The 15,760-nt window shown below is 45.9% G+C and overlaps 1 pseudogene; it reads left to right on the forward strand.

Annotated features, from left to right (window-relative positions):
* Window positions 1-248: 248 nt before the first annotated feature.
* The window catches only part of LOC145796319 (uncharacterized), a 32,394-nt pseudogene continuing 16,882 nt past the window's right edge, over window positions 249-15,760 (forward strand).

Here is a 15,760-nt window from a genome sequence, read left to right on the forward strand (position 1 = left end):
CAAAACCAAGTAGTGGGGATCTCGACCGAGCGGAGTTGGAGGCTAGGAGAAGGGTGCAGAAGGCAGAGGATTAGGCCATTCTTGCCAAAGCCCAACAATTCAAAGAGTCCCAGGCCGACCGGCCACCCAAACCTGTTGCGAGGGAGCGGATTCGACCTCGCCCCAAACCCTTGGGAGAGAAAAACTTGGGTAATTTTGTGCCGCTGCCACCCCCAGCAGACCCTTTGAAGGAGAGGTCGTTGAAGGAGATGGAGGCATTGGGCGTAGGAAGGAAGAAAAAGAGAGTGAGTCAGAGTGAGGAAGTGTCTGCCCAGAAGAGAAGGAGGGAGAAGAGTGTGAAAGAAACCAGTGCGGCCGTGGGGTCTGAAGGGGGAGAAGTGGAGGGGGCCCCAGGAAGGATAGGTGGCCCAGAAGTGGTGGATGTTTCCTCAGAGGTCACAAAGGTCGTCCCCGAAAGGCAAGTGGAGGGTGAGGCTGTTGGCCCTGGGCCAAGGAGGTAGGGACAGCCCCAGGGGGGTCTTGTACCTCAAGAAAGAGGAGTCGGTGGGACCACGGCGATCTACCATGCTCGTGCGGTGGCGGGGCGGCTGGAGGGAGAGGAAGGCCCAGCCAGAGCAGGGGCAGATCGCCTTGTAGGGATTGTAGAAGAGGCAGCCCTGCGCTCGGCCTCCAGATTCAACGAGGCTGAGCTGCTAAGGGGGTTATACTCCGTTCAAATGGAGGTAACCACCTTAGCAGGGGCCCTGCTGAGGAAGGCAGGGGCTGCCAAACTCAAGGCAGATGAGGCCAAGGCCCAGCTTGCAAAGTTAAAGGAGAAGAGTGCAAGTTGGGAGAGTGCCCACACTGAGCTGCAAACGGTTAAGGCGGAGCTGGAGGACACACGCCGCCAGGTTGTGTCGCTCGAGTTCCAGCTTGCTGGCGAGCAAAAGAAGGTGGAGGAGGCCCAAAGAGCTTGTGCCGTGGCGGTTGAGCGACATGAAGAGGCCATGAGTAGTAACGAAGAGCTGGTCAGGCAAAAAGATGAAGCCGATGGGAAGGTGGGCGATCTCTAGAAGGAGCTGGAGGGAGAGTGCGCCAAGGCAGTGGAGGAGACGGAGAGGCTTCAGAAGGAGTTGGAAGTAGAGAGAGTGCAGGCGACGACGAAGAAGGAAAGCCTGCGGAAGGAGTTGGAGGCAGAACGGGCAAAGGCTGCGTCAGAGAGGTCGGCCCTGCAGAAAGAGCTGGACGAAGAAATGGTAAAGGCAGCCTCTGAAAGGGCAGCTTATCCCGATCTGTGCGTCGCAGCAGTGGAGCAATTCAAAGGGTCGGCCGAATTTCAGATGGCGGTTGATGCCGCGGTTGCGAGTAGCCTGGCTAGGCAGGAATCTGGGGGGGCGGGCCCATTGAGGACGACTGCTGGAGGCAGAACTGAAGCAGAAGTTATTGAGAGCTTCCAACAGTCGGACTTTTATAAGCACAAAATGGCTGAGTACTGGGACAGTGGCTGAAAGATGTTCAAACGTAGAGCTGAAGATCTGTTCCCAGACTTAGACCTTAGTAATGTAACAATCGGCGAAGACGATGTAGCACAAACCCCCCTGGATGAAGGCATTGAAGAAGAGGACCTCTGCTCCAGTGAAGAGGAGTAACTGGGGCGGCAGGAGAAAAAGATAGTTTGTTGGTTTGTTGTTTTTGTTTGTTTTTATTTTATTTTTTTTTTGTAATGAATATTTGTATATGAACTGCTGTAATGAACTTTTACACAAAGTTGTAAATGAATAAAATTTCGTTTGATTGTCATTTGATTGTTTCTGTTTGTGTGTCTGAGATAAATGGAGCGTGGGCGTAGTGTGCATAGAACTCCTGGTTAATAAGAGTGAAATTTAAACTTGTAATAAAGACTGGATGCAGACTAAAGTTGAGAACGCCACAAAACAAAGTGAGACTTAAAATGATAAGCCTGTGAACTTGGACCTGGAATTTAAAAAAAGTGATAAGAACGTCTTTGGAATTTGACTAAGTAAAGAGTGTTGTGAAGACTTGGACCTGGAATTGTGACTAAGTGTGACTATTAATTCCACACGTGTGAAATCTTGCAGGGGTGGTTTTGACCGAGCCCAATATGTTAGGCCTGGCCGAGTGCTTCACACTCAGTCCGGATGGGGTCTTAAGCGCTCGGTCTGGCTGAGTGTGTTAACGGTTGGACTACCCGAGGCGGCTCTTGCTCAGTCTGGCTGAGGCGTTTAGTGTTCGGTCTGGCTGAGGCGTTAAGTGCTCAGTCTGGCTGAGGCTTGTAGTGCTCAGTCCGGCTGAGGCTTTTAGTGCTCAGTCTGGCTGAGGCTCTTAGTGCTCAGTCTGGCTGAAGCTTTGAGTGCTCAGTCTGGCTGAGGCTTTGAGTGCTCAGTCTGGCTGAAGCTCTTAGTGCTCAGTCTGGCTGATGCTTTGAGTGCTCAGTCTGGCTGAGCCTTTGAGTGCTCAGTCTGGCTGAGGCTTTTAGTGCTCAGTCTGGCTGAGGTTTTTACTACGGAGGCTTTTAATGCTGCAAATAAGAATGTTACTGAGACAACATATAGATAGCTGAGATATATAATCAAGAAGTTACATTGCGTGGGGGAATATCAAGAATGTGTGAATTTCCCAAAAAGAAAATATAGTGACTGAGCAATACAAAAATAGGAGCTTTATTGAAAGTAACGTTTAAGGAGTTCGGCGTTCCATGGGTGGGGGAGGTCTCGGCCTTCCATGTCCTGAAGTCGGTAGGTGCCTGGTCGAGGTCGAGCTTTCACAATGTAAGGTCCCTCCCACTTGGCTGCTAATTTACCCTCGGTCGGATTTTTGGTAGCAAGGGTTGCTTCTCTCAGGACAAGATCCCCTACAGTGAACTCCCTTGGTCGGACCTTGCAGTTGTAGTGTGTTCTCATTTTCTGTTGGTATGAGGCCAGTCGGACAGCAGTGGTGTCTCTGAGTTCTTCAATTAGGTCCAGGTCTGCCCGACGTAGTTCTTCAGTTAGTGCTGGATCCGAATGTAAAACCCTGGGGGTAGGCAGACCGACTTCGACTGGGATAACCGCCTCAGCGCCGTATGTTAAGCGGAAAGGGGTTTCCCCAGTGGGAGTCCGAGCTGTAGTTCGATAAGCCCAGAGTACATTTGGAAGCTTCTCAGCCCAAAGTCCCTTAGCAGCTTCTAGCTTTGTTTTGATGATCTTCAGAAGGGAACGGTTGGTGACCTCAACTTGGCCATTGGCTTGGGGATGACCGAGGGAAGAGAAGCAAGGCTGAATCTGCAGGTCCGAACAGAACTTTTTGTATTTGGCGTTGTCGAATTGTTTACCGTTGTCGGAGACGATGGCCTGGGGGATGCCAAGCCTGCAAACGATTGATTGCCAGATAAACTTGGTCGTGTTCCGTTCAGTAATGGTAGCGAGGGGTTCTGCATCTACCCACTTGGTGAAGTAATCAATGGCGACGATTGCGAACTTGGTCTGACCTCGGCCGGTGGGAAGTGGACCGACCAGGTCGATTCCCCATTTGGCGAATGGGTAGGGGCTGCAAAGCGTGATCAACTCTGTAGGAGGAGCATGGGGGATATTGGCAAAGTGCTGACACTTGTCACATTTGAGCACGAAGTCAGCCGCGTCTTGGTTAAGAGTAGGCCAGAAATATCCTGTGCGAAGTATCTTGTGGGCCAAGGACCTGCCGCCCGAGTGATTGCCGCAGATACCCTCATGAATTTCTTGCATCACATAAGTTGCTTGAGTCAGATTGAGGCACCGCAGATAGGGGCGTGAGAAACCACGTTTGTACAAAATGCCGTCGACAAGGATGTAATTGGAGGATAGTACCCTGATTTTGGCAGCTTGCTGGTGGTCATCTGGGAGTTCCCCTGCTGTCAGAAATCGAAAGATATCCGATGCCCAAGGGATGGGCTCAATTTGGAGGAATTGTACTTCATGCTGGTCGGGGAAAATGGCGGGGTAGGACAGGTATTTGAGGCGGACACCCTTGCTGAGGGCGGACTGGTCTGCGGAAGCTAGCTGGGCCATCTCACTTGCCTTAGAGTTCTCTGCCCTAGGAATGTGCTTGATGTGAAAGGTATTGAAGAGGCGAACAAGGGGGAGTGCGAGATCCCTGTAAGTTCGCATCGTGCCCTCATTGGCGTCGAATTCGCCTGTGATCTGTCCGACGATGAGCTGAGAGTCGCTGAGCACTCGGATATGGTTGACACCAATGTCCCTGGCTAGGCGAAGGCCTGCTATTAGTGTGTCATATTCGGCCTCATTGTTACTGGCTTCAAACAAGGAGCAGAGCGCACATTTGAAATACCCACCCTCAGGGCTGGTGAGAATGAGGCCAGCCCCACTACCTTGCCTACGGGATGATCCGTCGACATTGAGAGTCCAAGAGTAAGGGTCTTCTGGCTCGATGGGAGCTGGCAAGGGTGGAGGGGCAGTGGTTGGGGTAGGATTAGTGAATTTCAAGATGAAGTCGGCGATAGCCTGTCCCTTAATTGTTGTTCGAGGTCGGTAAGAGATGTCAAACTGGCTGAGTTCCACTGACCACTGCATAAGTCTGTCGGAAAGTTCTAGTTGCTGCATGACCTTCTTCAAGGGTTGGTCGGTAAGGACCACTCTGGAATGGGCTTGGAAGTAAGGACGGAGTCGTCTAGAGGCGGTGACCAAGGCCAAGGATAATTTTTCTAACAGGGGGTAGTTCTGCTCTGCTTCCCTGAGAGCCCGACTGATGTAGTAGACCGGTCGTTGGACAGAGTCGTCTTCCCTAATAAGAGCTGCACTGACTGCGGTGCTTGAGACGGCTAAGTAGAGGAAGAGGGACTCGCCCGTAATTGCTTGTGAAAGGAGAGGTGGATTGGCCATGCACTGCTTTAACTGCTGAAAAGCCTCCTCAGATTCAGTTGTCCATTCAAAAGTTTGCCAAAGAACTTTGAAGAACGGTAAGCACTTATGTGTTGCACGGGAAATGAAACGGTTGAGGACGGCAACTCGGCCAGTGAGTCTTTGAACCTCCTTGACCGTCCTGGAAGACTGCATCTCAACCAGGGCCTTGATTTTTTCAGGGTTAGCTTCAATGCCCCGCTGGCTGACCATAAAACCCAAAAACTTCCCAGATCCGACACCGAAGGCACACTTCTCTGGGTTGAGCTTCATTTGGTACTTGCGTAGTGTGGCGAAGGTCTCCCGCAGGTCTATCAAGTGATCGGTGGAGAGTTTGCTCTTGATTAGCATATCGTCGACGTATACTTCCATATTCCGACCTATTTGGTAATGGAAGACGGCATTGACCAACCGTTTGTAGGTGGCCCCAGCGTTTTTCAATCCGAATGGCATTACTTAGTAATGGTAGGTACCTCGGTCGGTGATGAAGGATGTATGTTCCCGGTCGGACGGGTGCATGAGAATTTGGTTGTAGCTGGAGAAAGCATCCATGAAGCTGAGCATTTGATGACCGGCCGTGGCATCGACCAGCAGATCTATGGCGGGCAGAGGATAGCTGTCTTTGGGGCAAGCTCGGTTCAGGTCAGAGTAATCGACACAAAGTCGCCATTTGCCATTGTTCTTGCGGACGAGGACCACGTTTGACAGCCATTTAGGGTAGTCGACATTTTTGATGAATTAGGCCTCAAGGAGTTTGTCGACCTCTGCGGCTATAAGAGTATTGCGCTCCGGAAGAAAGATGCGCTGCTTTTGGCGGTACGGTCGGAAATGAGGTTCAACGTTAAGGCGATGAGTTATAAAAGAAGGGTCGATGCCTGGCATATTTGAATGACTCCAGGCGAATACATCATTGTGCTCGGTCAGAAGTGCAGTAAGGTCGGCCTTGGCTTGGGGGGATAGCTGGCTGCCGATCTTAGCAGTTTTCATTGGGTTGGTGGGATCGATGGGAATTCCAACGAGCTCCTCCACCGGTTCGCCCCTGACCAGTTCATCCTCATCTCGGGCGTCAAGTCCTTTAATGATCATGGCCTCCTTCAGCTTGACTTCTTTGAGTGAGGCGACATAACATTCCCTGGCGATGGTCTGCTCTCCCCGTACTGTCCCAACCCCCTGATCGGTGGGGAACTTTATGGCGAGGTGATAGGTTGAAGTGATAGCTTGGAAAGCGTTGAGGGCGGTACGACCGAGGATGATGTTGTAGGCAGAGGGACAGTCGACCACAAGGAAGGTGAGTAACTTGGTAGTCTGTCGTGAGTATTCGCCAATAGTGATGGGGAGGTCAACGGAGCCGATGGAGGTCACCCGGTCGCCAGTGAAACCGACTAAGGGGGTTTGGAGAGGGGATAGGCTTTCCTCCCCAATTTTTAGCTGGCGGAAGCAACTGAGGAATATGATGTCAGACGAACTACCGTTGTCGATGAGAACCTGCCTGACCTTATAGTTGGAGAGAAGGGCAGAAATGACGAGGGGGTCATCATGAGGATAACGGATGCCTGTACAATCGGCGTCCGTGAAGGTGATGGGCTCTGTCCACTTCTTGGGCTACTTGGAAGGTCGGTCTACCGTGTCCACTGCTTTGTCCGAACCTTGCCTTATTTTCCTAAGCTCTGCTTTCTGAGCGGAGCGGAACGGTCCGCCGCAAGCAAGGCCACCAAAAATGACTCGGATCTCACCAACTGGTGGAAGGGGGGTTACCTGGGAGCCGAGGCTGTTGTGAGAGGCGGTCATGGCCTTGGGCAGGTTGGGCTGGCTGCCAAGGTGGGGTATGTCGACGGTTGTTTCTGAGGGGCTCGGTTCGTTGCCTCTGTTGTGGGCGGGTGTCCGTGAATCGGCTGAGGCGCCCTTGACGAATGAGGGTCTCGACCTGATCCTTGAGGTTGATGCAATCATCAGTGTTGTGGTCGTGGTCCTGGTGGAAGCGACAGTATTTGAACTGGTCTTTCCGGTTGGAAGGGGTCCGTGAAGGCAAGGGCCATTTGAGGGGGTAATCCCGTTGGATTGGGTGGAGAACTTGTTCAATAGGAGAATTGAGGGGTGTGTACCGCTCAAACCGACCGGGGGGTCGTGCTGGTGCCGGCCGGCCAGTGCGAGGAGGTCGGTCGGGATATTGGGGCATTTGGCTGTTATACTGGGTGTTTCTTGGTTCTGAGTCTTTTCTTTTTTCTCTAGGGGGTGGGTTTTTGGATATTGGATCTTGGCGAGCGGCCAATGAATCTTCGGCATTCATATATTTCTGAGCTTTGGATAATAGGGTTGCCATAGAGGTCGGGGGGTTTTTGGAGAGGGAGAAAAGGAAATCGGACGATCGCAGCTCGGCCATGAAAGCCGTAAGGATGACCTTATCGTCATTCTCCGCTACTTGTAGGGCTTCGGTGTTGAAGCGGGTAACGAAGCTACGTAGTGACTCCCCCTCGGTCTGACGGATGTTGAGGAGTTGGGTTGCAGGACGGCGTTGGCGTTGGGCTCCAATGAAATGGCTAAGGAAGGAGTCGGTGAAATACTGGAAAGTGGAGACAGAGTCCGCCGGTAACTGACTGAACCACAGTCGGGCTGACCCCTTCAGTGTCACGAGGAAAGCCCGACACATGATCTCGTCGGGGAAGGCATGAAGGATCATGAGTGTACGATAGGTCTCCAGATGGTCGACTGGATCTGTCGTACCATCAAAGGAGTCAATGGTGGGCATCTTGAATTTGGCGGGCAAAGGTTTGTCCTGAATGGAGGCAACAAATGGTGAATTTGCCGTGGTAGAGGGTTTATTCCGAATGTTCTGGATGACTCCTTGGAGTTGGAGCTTCATTGCTCGGAGCTCGGCGTCCCAGAGTGGAACGTGGTCTCCCTGGTCAGTCAGTAGAGGTTGGACGCTGCTGGCCTCCCCTTCAGGGGCTGGTGCTACGACCGACAGGTGTGGAGGTGGCGGTGGTGGATTTATGTGTGGGTGGAGAGGTTGCAAACCTTCCAGGTTGGGTGGATGGGGTTGGGGGGCAGTATGGCTCGGGGTTCTTTCTCGGTTGGAGGGAATATCTGGAGGTGGTGGAGGAGGAATCGGAAGGTTCCTTTGGAGTAAGGCATTTATCAAGGCCTGGTTTTGTTCGGCCATGCGGTTGATGCTGTTGGCAAGCTCGATAAAGTACTGTGGTGGGTTATTTGGATTGGGGGGGTCGTTTTGATGGTCGGTATCATTATTGTGAGAAGCCATGGATCTAGTCGTGACCATGCACTTTGATGGGTAGGAGAGAGAGGTTGTTGGAACGGGGCCTCCGGCGACAGTGATCACAACCGGCGTGCGGAGCAAAGCGTTCCCACAGACGGCGCCAACTATTGATACCGTTCGTCCCAGTGGATGGATCAGACTGATCCAAGCTCCCCAAGGCCAAGCCCAGAAGATCGAGCCCACCGGATATCCTGCAAACAAGTTCAACGGGGAACGGGATAGTCCCCCAACGAACTCTCCGACGAACAAGTTAGGAAGAGAAGCAGAGTATATGGGAGAGGATTTGAGATAAAGAACTTAACCTTTTTCCTTGTCTACAACGTTCGCTTATATCCTTTGGCAATCATTTTGTTGTCCCTTCCGACCTGCTTTCCTTGTCGAAAGCCTATGTTGTAGCTCGCCTTGCTCAGGGTAAGGGGGTCCTATTCCAGCGGAGAGGTGTTGTCGTAATAAATGCTGTGATGGGCTGCATTAATGGTGATGTGCAGTGTCAATAACTTTGCAGATCTTTGTCTGCTGATGTGGTTCATCCTTCTCTTGCCGTGTGTCTGAATGTCATTGGCTCTTTGTGTCATGTTGGACTCCAGCTGTCCTGGACCTCGTCAGCTGGGTTATGCACTGTGCTTCAAGTGATGGGCCGTGGGTGGTTCATGGCCTTTATGGGCTTATACACATCAAGTATAAAACTACAAAGTGTAATTTGGCCCATTATTTTTCGCATAATAATCTCATAACTTCTGTATAGAATTCGGCAAGCCCAAAAACATGCCATTATGAAAAAGAAAAATGGGTTAATTATAGTGCTCCTACACTTTCACTATAATTTCTTTTGAATTCTCACACTTTAGTTCTTCTATTTTTAATTGTGACAGTTTACCATTTACAGCTTAAGTTGAATTGCAATATCACCCTATTGATGAAACTTGTCATGTGAACAATACTTGACATTCTTTTTTTTCAACTAGTAGTTGGACACGTGCATTGCACATGGCACATGATTTTCCATCAACTATTAGTACTGTAATTATACATGTTTCCTAAATTGGTATGTGATATATATAAAAGTATGGAGACTTGTATGAGTAAATTGATATATGTCCAAAATATAACTAAGTAAAAAATGAATACATATTTAGCGGAAAAATTTAAATGATAAATAAAATTTTTCATAAACTTAAATATTAATTTATAACTAGATTGTTGAAATAACAATCTTATCTTAAACAATAATCAATAAACAAGTACTTCAAATATATAGTATTACACCCAACCCCCCCCAAAAAAAAAAAAAATTCTATCAACTTCTCACTTCAATTTTTCATAATTTGTACCTATAATACAATTGAATGTATGAAATTAATTGTACAATTACACAATTTTGTTTTATAGCTCATCTCATAATATAAATTCATTAAACCCATTATTGCATTATTTGCATACTATTGGTGTAAAAATGCATTAATATCAATATGTAATATATTTTTATATATTAGAAGTTGTTGAGTCTCATTTCATGTGTTACGAATATTTTACATGATAAAAAATATAGCATTAGTCATTATTTTTTAAGAAAATAGAATGATATTATAACTTAATATTTCGATCAATATAGGAATTTCATAATTGTTTTTACGATGTTTATAGATTCAAACTTATAAGTGTTTGCAGGGTTACTTTCATGAAACTGTCAAGTTACGTAATTTATTATGTCATTTGTAAGTAATTAGCATATGACAAAAATTGATCGATTTTTTTTTGTGATATAATTACTTTCTACATCATTGAGTTGCTGTGATAATATTTGGACATCATTTGATTTTTTTTCTTGTAATTTGACTATTGTTTTTCTTGAATTTCACAACAAATAGGACAATTTCTACTTCAGCTCGTCCAACTTTGCTTGGAAAGATGTTGTAATAGATCTTCTGTAATTTTTGTTTCACCATCTTGGTGTTTTTCTTCTTCCTCACTATTATAACTCATTGTATGTGGGTGATTTTCCGACCACACTGCCCGCTTAGTAACCAGCTGGAGAGCACTGGCAGAATAGATGGCACCTGACTGACCTGCAACAGAAATATAAGAATCCCGCGGTGGTTTCGACCACCCGGGGGCACTCCGACGATCAAGTCAATATATCTCTCAAAGATAAATCAAGTACTAAACTCACAAGCTTGAGTATCAAAAGCATACCTTAGACCCATGGGGGTGCCTCTCTTTTATAGCCAATACAATCCTAGTCCCAATAGGAGCCTGGCCCCAATGGACTTAGGATTACTGCTAATCTAGGACTCCCAGTGGGATTAGGATAAACTCTCTAAGAGTCTTTATCTTTACCCAAACTGAAGTCTTCTCCCAATCTAGGACTCTTGTCCATATCCAAGTTGAGTTCCCTCTTCATTCTAGGACTCTTGTCCCTTAACCGCTTATCTCGGATTCCGATATCTTCGGAGGCAACCTCGGCCTAGCCGAGATGACCTCGGCACAATAACCATGACACGTGGCACCTCGGCTGACACGTCGGCGTCACCTTGCCACGTGTTGGTACTCAGAAAATATATCCCCACAACTACCCCCTAGGTTCTATTACCTTGGCATTCTGAGGTGATGGAACCTACACTGTTCGTTCATCTGTGCCCCTCTGTCCGAGATCAAACTCGCCGACCTCAAAGTTCCTTGGACTTTACTGTCCACTTCTGTCAAGTATCAAGCTTCATGCTTTCCAAGCTACTCGAGATCACACCTCCTAGCCGAGGTTCTTGTTCCATTACTTCGTAAACTCCAAGAGCTTTACAACTGCTCTACTCACATTCTCTGGTGGGTTCCTGACTTCCAGTCATCTATTTGACTCCAGCGATCTTCATATCGGCATTCATTTCTCTTGGTAGGTTCATAAACACTTTTATTAAGCTCAATCTTTCATAACTCTTCTGAATCCGTTTACTTGCCCTCTGTTGTCTTCTATTTTCGTCTGTTTTCAAGTTTTGAGTTGTTTGAATGTTTGGCACTGTTCTCGCTATATCTACTTTCTGTTGCTAGCATAGTGCCTGAGTCATTACTTTTCTTGTTCTTCACATACCTACTTAATGCCTGTGCACTTGGCTTTATTCATGAACTTTGTTGTCTTATTGACTCCGAATTTTCTCTTTCTAGCTCTTTTCCTCAAATCCGCCATTATTCCAAGGTTTCAAGCTCTGCAACTGTCTTCGTTCTTTCTCCGGTGAAGCTTATGTGATTCTGTTATTTTCGCATCTGTCATCAGACTTCGGCAATTCTCATTCAAGCTTCCCTCTTTCTGGTAAGCCACTTTTCCTCCTGGTTTTATTTCTTGTTGCTTTCCAAGAAGCTCTGCTTCATTGTTAATCACCATTGCTGTTTTACCCGTTGTTTCCAAATCATCTTCTTGACTACACACTGTTCACATATCTGTTGATTTCTGTCACTGTTCTTGGCTTGACACACCTGTGCAATCTTTTTGTCTTAATTTCCTGATAGCTTCATCACCATTTTTGATTTACGAATTACTTTCTTGTTTCTATTTTTTGTGTCTTTTTCCAGATTTTTGCTTTCAATCCTTACTTTCAAAACTCCAAGGTGCCAATCGCCGAGAAAAGCTTTGATCAAACTCTTCAGGAGGTTGATGCTGAGCTTCGTGGCTGAGAAGGCTGCTGAGAAGTTCTTTCTAACTGTCTTCTGGGAGTGAGACACAACCTGCCGCTGATACCGAGTAGTTTGCTTCTTTCTTGAATTTGATGCCGAGGTAACAGTAGAGAAGCTCCTCCAACTGACTGCCGAGGCTGAACCATCGTTGTCCGTCGAAGCAGATCAGTCCGATGTTATTGCTTTCAGTCCCTAGTTCTTTAAGGCCTTCATTTTTGTACTTGCCAACCTTCTCAGCTCTTAACAAGCTATATCTCGGAAACGTCTTTCAGTGTTATCTCGGCTATACCAAACTTGTAAATTGCTACAAATTTCAACAAGTGGTAGACTTCATAACCTTCGGTTAACTCATCTTGTAATTTGCTCAAAAATTTCAACAAGTGTTAACATTCCTTGCTCCTTAATTATCATTCCTTCCCCCTACACCTTCTCCCTGCCCCCTAATGTGAACGTAAGTTGTACTTAGGATCACATTAGGGAAGTTGGCTTCGTGCCGTAGTCACAGACTTGGTGTGTTCTTCTTTCGCCGATGTATTTAAAACTTCTGGTATTTAATTCACCCCCTTTAGACCCTCTTTCTCTTGGCCTTTGCAAACTATCATCGCTGTTTCTTGAAGCATTTATTCCTTTCACAATTCTGGTCACCACTTCTGGCGTGCACTTAGTGGTTCTGTTCTAATCAAAACGACGTTTGACTCCGGCGAATCTTTTGCCGACATTTAACTTTGTGCGCTCTTTAACTTGTAAATTCTCTCAGAATTTCAACAAATGGTAAACATCATGTCGGTTTAACTTCGGTTAAGTATTATCTCAGTTTTTGAAGTTTTTCCTTTTTTTGTCGCTTGTACTCTTGTACCTTTTTGTTCTTTAGATAATGTAAGCTCTGCATATGGCCGATGTGCCTCCTTGTTCTTGAATGTCTAATTCAACTTTCCTTCTCTGAATGAAGCGTTCTTCGTCGCCCTCCTGGACGAGGATTTTCTTCAGTGTCTCTTCACTCTTTTTGGCTGGCTCCTTGTCGACATCATCTAGGACCTCCATGTCCTCGTCTTCAATCTCTGCCTTCCCTGGTTCCCGAATGTTGCAGGTAGTTTTCATTGCTGCCATGGAGCAGTTCTTTACCTGCAGTTGGTCTCCTCTGACTTCTTCAATCCCATGTTTTGTGGGGAACCGCAATAGTTGATGCAACGTTGAGGGAACTGCCCCCATTGCATGCGACCATGGCCTTCCCAAGATGATGTTGTAAGGTGAAGGCGTGTCAAGCACGACGAATTCTGTTTTGATCTTCTTCTAACTGCTCTTGCATGATTCTATACTTAGAATATTTTGTATGCCTTTCATACTTTGCCATCTTTGTGCAATCTTCTCGGGGTTACATACGTCGGGTATAAAAACTTTTACTTCGGCAAGATACTGACTTGCAAACTTTTCATAATTTCTAGCAAGTGTGAAACATATACTATTCAATGTTAACTTTGCAAACTTTTTCTCAAGTTTCAACAAGTGTTTAAACGGTGATCTCGGTCTAGCTTACTTGTAAATTGCTACAAATTTCAACAAGGATTAACATAACAAGTGTTAAACAATAATCTATTTGTAAATTGCTACGAATTTCAACAAGTGTTTAAACAACATACTTAGCTTTTTCCTCAACCTGTAAATTGCTGCAAATTTCAACAAGTGTTAATCATATACCGTAAATTTTTCTCAAGTTATAACAATGATCTACTTGTAAATTGCTATAAATTTCAACAGGTGTTTAAACAATATACTTAGCTTTTACCTCAACCTGTAGATTGCTGCAAATTTCAACAGATGATCATATGTCGGCTTAACATTATCTTGTAAATTGCTACAAATTTCAACAAGTGTTAAGCATCTTCTTTGGTTGGATCAACCTGTAGATTGCTATAGGTGTGCAGACTATAACCTCGGCTTCACTTCGACTTGTAAATTGTTACAAATTTCAACAAGTGAAGAGAAACAGTAATCTCAGCGTAACTTCAACTTGTAAATTACTACAAATTTCAACAAGTGAAGATAAGGAATCAGCTTAATTCCAACTTGTAAATTGCTACAAATTTCAACAAGTGAATTAAGGAATAATCTCGGCTTAACTTCGACTTGTAAATTGCTACAAATTTCAACAAGTGAAGATAAGGAATCAGCTTAATTCCAACTTGTAAATTGCTGCAAATTTCAACAAGTGAATTAAGGAATAATCTCGGCTTAACTTCGACTTGTAAATTGCTACAAATTTCAACAAGTGAAGATAAGGAATCAGCTTAATTCCAACTTGTAAATTGCTGCAAATTTCAACAAGTGAATTAAGGAATAATCTCAGTTTAACTTCGACTTGTAAATTGCTACAAATTTCAACAAGTGAAGATAAGGAATCAGCTTAATTCCAACTTGTAAATTGCTACAAATTTCAACAAGTGAATTAAGGAATAATCTCGGTTTAACTTCGACTTGTAAATTGCTACAAATTTCAACAAGTGAAGATAAGGAATCATCTCAGCTTAACTTCAACTTGTAAATTGCTACAAATTTCAACAAGTGAAGATAAGGAACCATCTCAGCTTAACTTCAAGCATCATCTCGGCTTAACTTCGGTTAAGTATCGTCTCGGTTTCATTTCGATTAAACATCATCTGGGCTTAACTTCGGTTAAGCATCATCTCGGCTTAACTTCGGTTAAGCATCATCTCGGCTTAACTTCGGTTAAGCATTGTCTCGGTTTAACTTCGGTTAAACATCATCTGGGCTTAACTTCGGTTAAGCATCATCTCGGCTTAACTTCGATTAAGCATCATCTCGGCTTAACTTCGGTTAAGCATTGTCTCGGTTTAACTTCGGTTAAACATCATCTGGGCTTAACTTCGGTTAAGCATCATCTTGGCTTAACTTCGGTTAAGCATTGTCTCGGTTTAACTTCGGTTAAACATCATCTGGGCTTAACTTCGGTTAAGCATTATTTCGGCTTAACTTCGGTTAAGTATCATCTCGGCTTAACTTCGGTTAAGCATCATATTGGTTTAACCAACTTGTAAATTGCTACAAATTTCAACAAGTGGTAAACGCATTCTTCTTCTCTCTGCCCTCCCAGTGTGAACTTAAAATCCACTTGGGTTCTCATCATACATGTAGCTTCGACCTTGTCGCCGAGGTTTAATTCAAGCCGAGGTTGTCAGCCTTGGTTTCTCTATTGATCTTACTTGGTTCCAACCTGAGTTTGATTTTCGGCCTTGCATCGGCGAGCCGTTTCTCTTTTCTTGTTCCGACGCCTTTGTTCCCGGCATGTCCTCCTCGGCCCTAGCATACTTCTCAATTCTGGCCAACTTTAGTCTGATCTTGTGTGTTTCCTTTTTATCTTCTGGGATCTGAGATATGCTCATTGTGCTCTTTTCTTCTCGGACTCAGGTGCCGAGATCTTATCTTTTGAAATCTTGGATCTGCTCACTCAGGTTGAGCTCTTCTTTTCTCGGACCTACTCATCTAGGCTGAGATCGTGTCTTCTGGGATCTGGGATCCGGGATTTGCTCACTCAGGTTGAGCTCTCGTCTTCTCGGGCCTACTTGTCTAGGCTGAGATCATGTCTTCTCAGATCCGGGATCCAAGATCTGGAATCCGGGATCTGCTCACTCGGGATGAGTTCTTCTATACTTGAATGTTATCTCCTTGGGAGCGCTCATGCCCCCTGTCTTTGCATCCCTTCTGGAAGGGTCTTCGTTCTTCCGCAGGTATCTATCCTTCCATACCTGAAGGTCATCTTCGTTGCTTTGATCTATTGTTTTTGGTGCGTCACCTTCCTGGCTGGCGTCTTTCACTCCGTGACTCTGGTCACGAGTTTCTGTGTTGCGTTTGTCCCCTTCAACGTCGAGGTTGATAGATCTCTCATTCCCAGTAGGAGCGTTGTCTCCAGTTTGATCCTTCTGTTCGTCATTGGCCATCT

The sequence above is a fragment of the Camellia sinensis genome, chromosome 7 (assembly GCF_055761805.1).
Source record: "Camellia sinensis isolate YWXY chromosome 7, ASM5576180v1, whole genome shotgun sequence".
Classification (NCBI taxonomy): domain Eukaryota; kingdom Viridiplantae; phylum Streptophyta; class Magnoliopsida; order Ericales; family Theaceae; genus Camellia; species Camellia sinensis.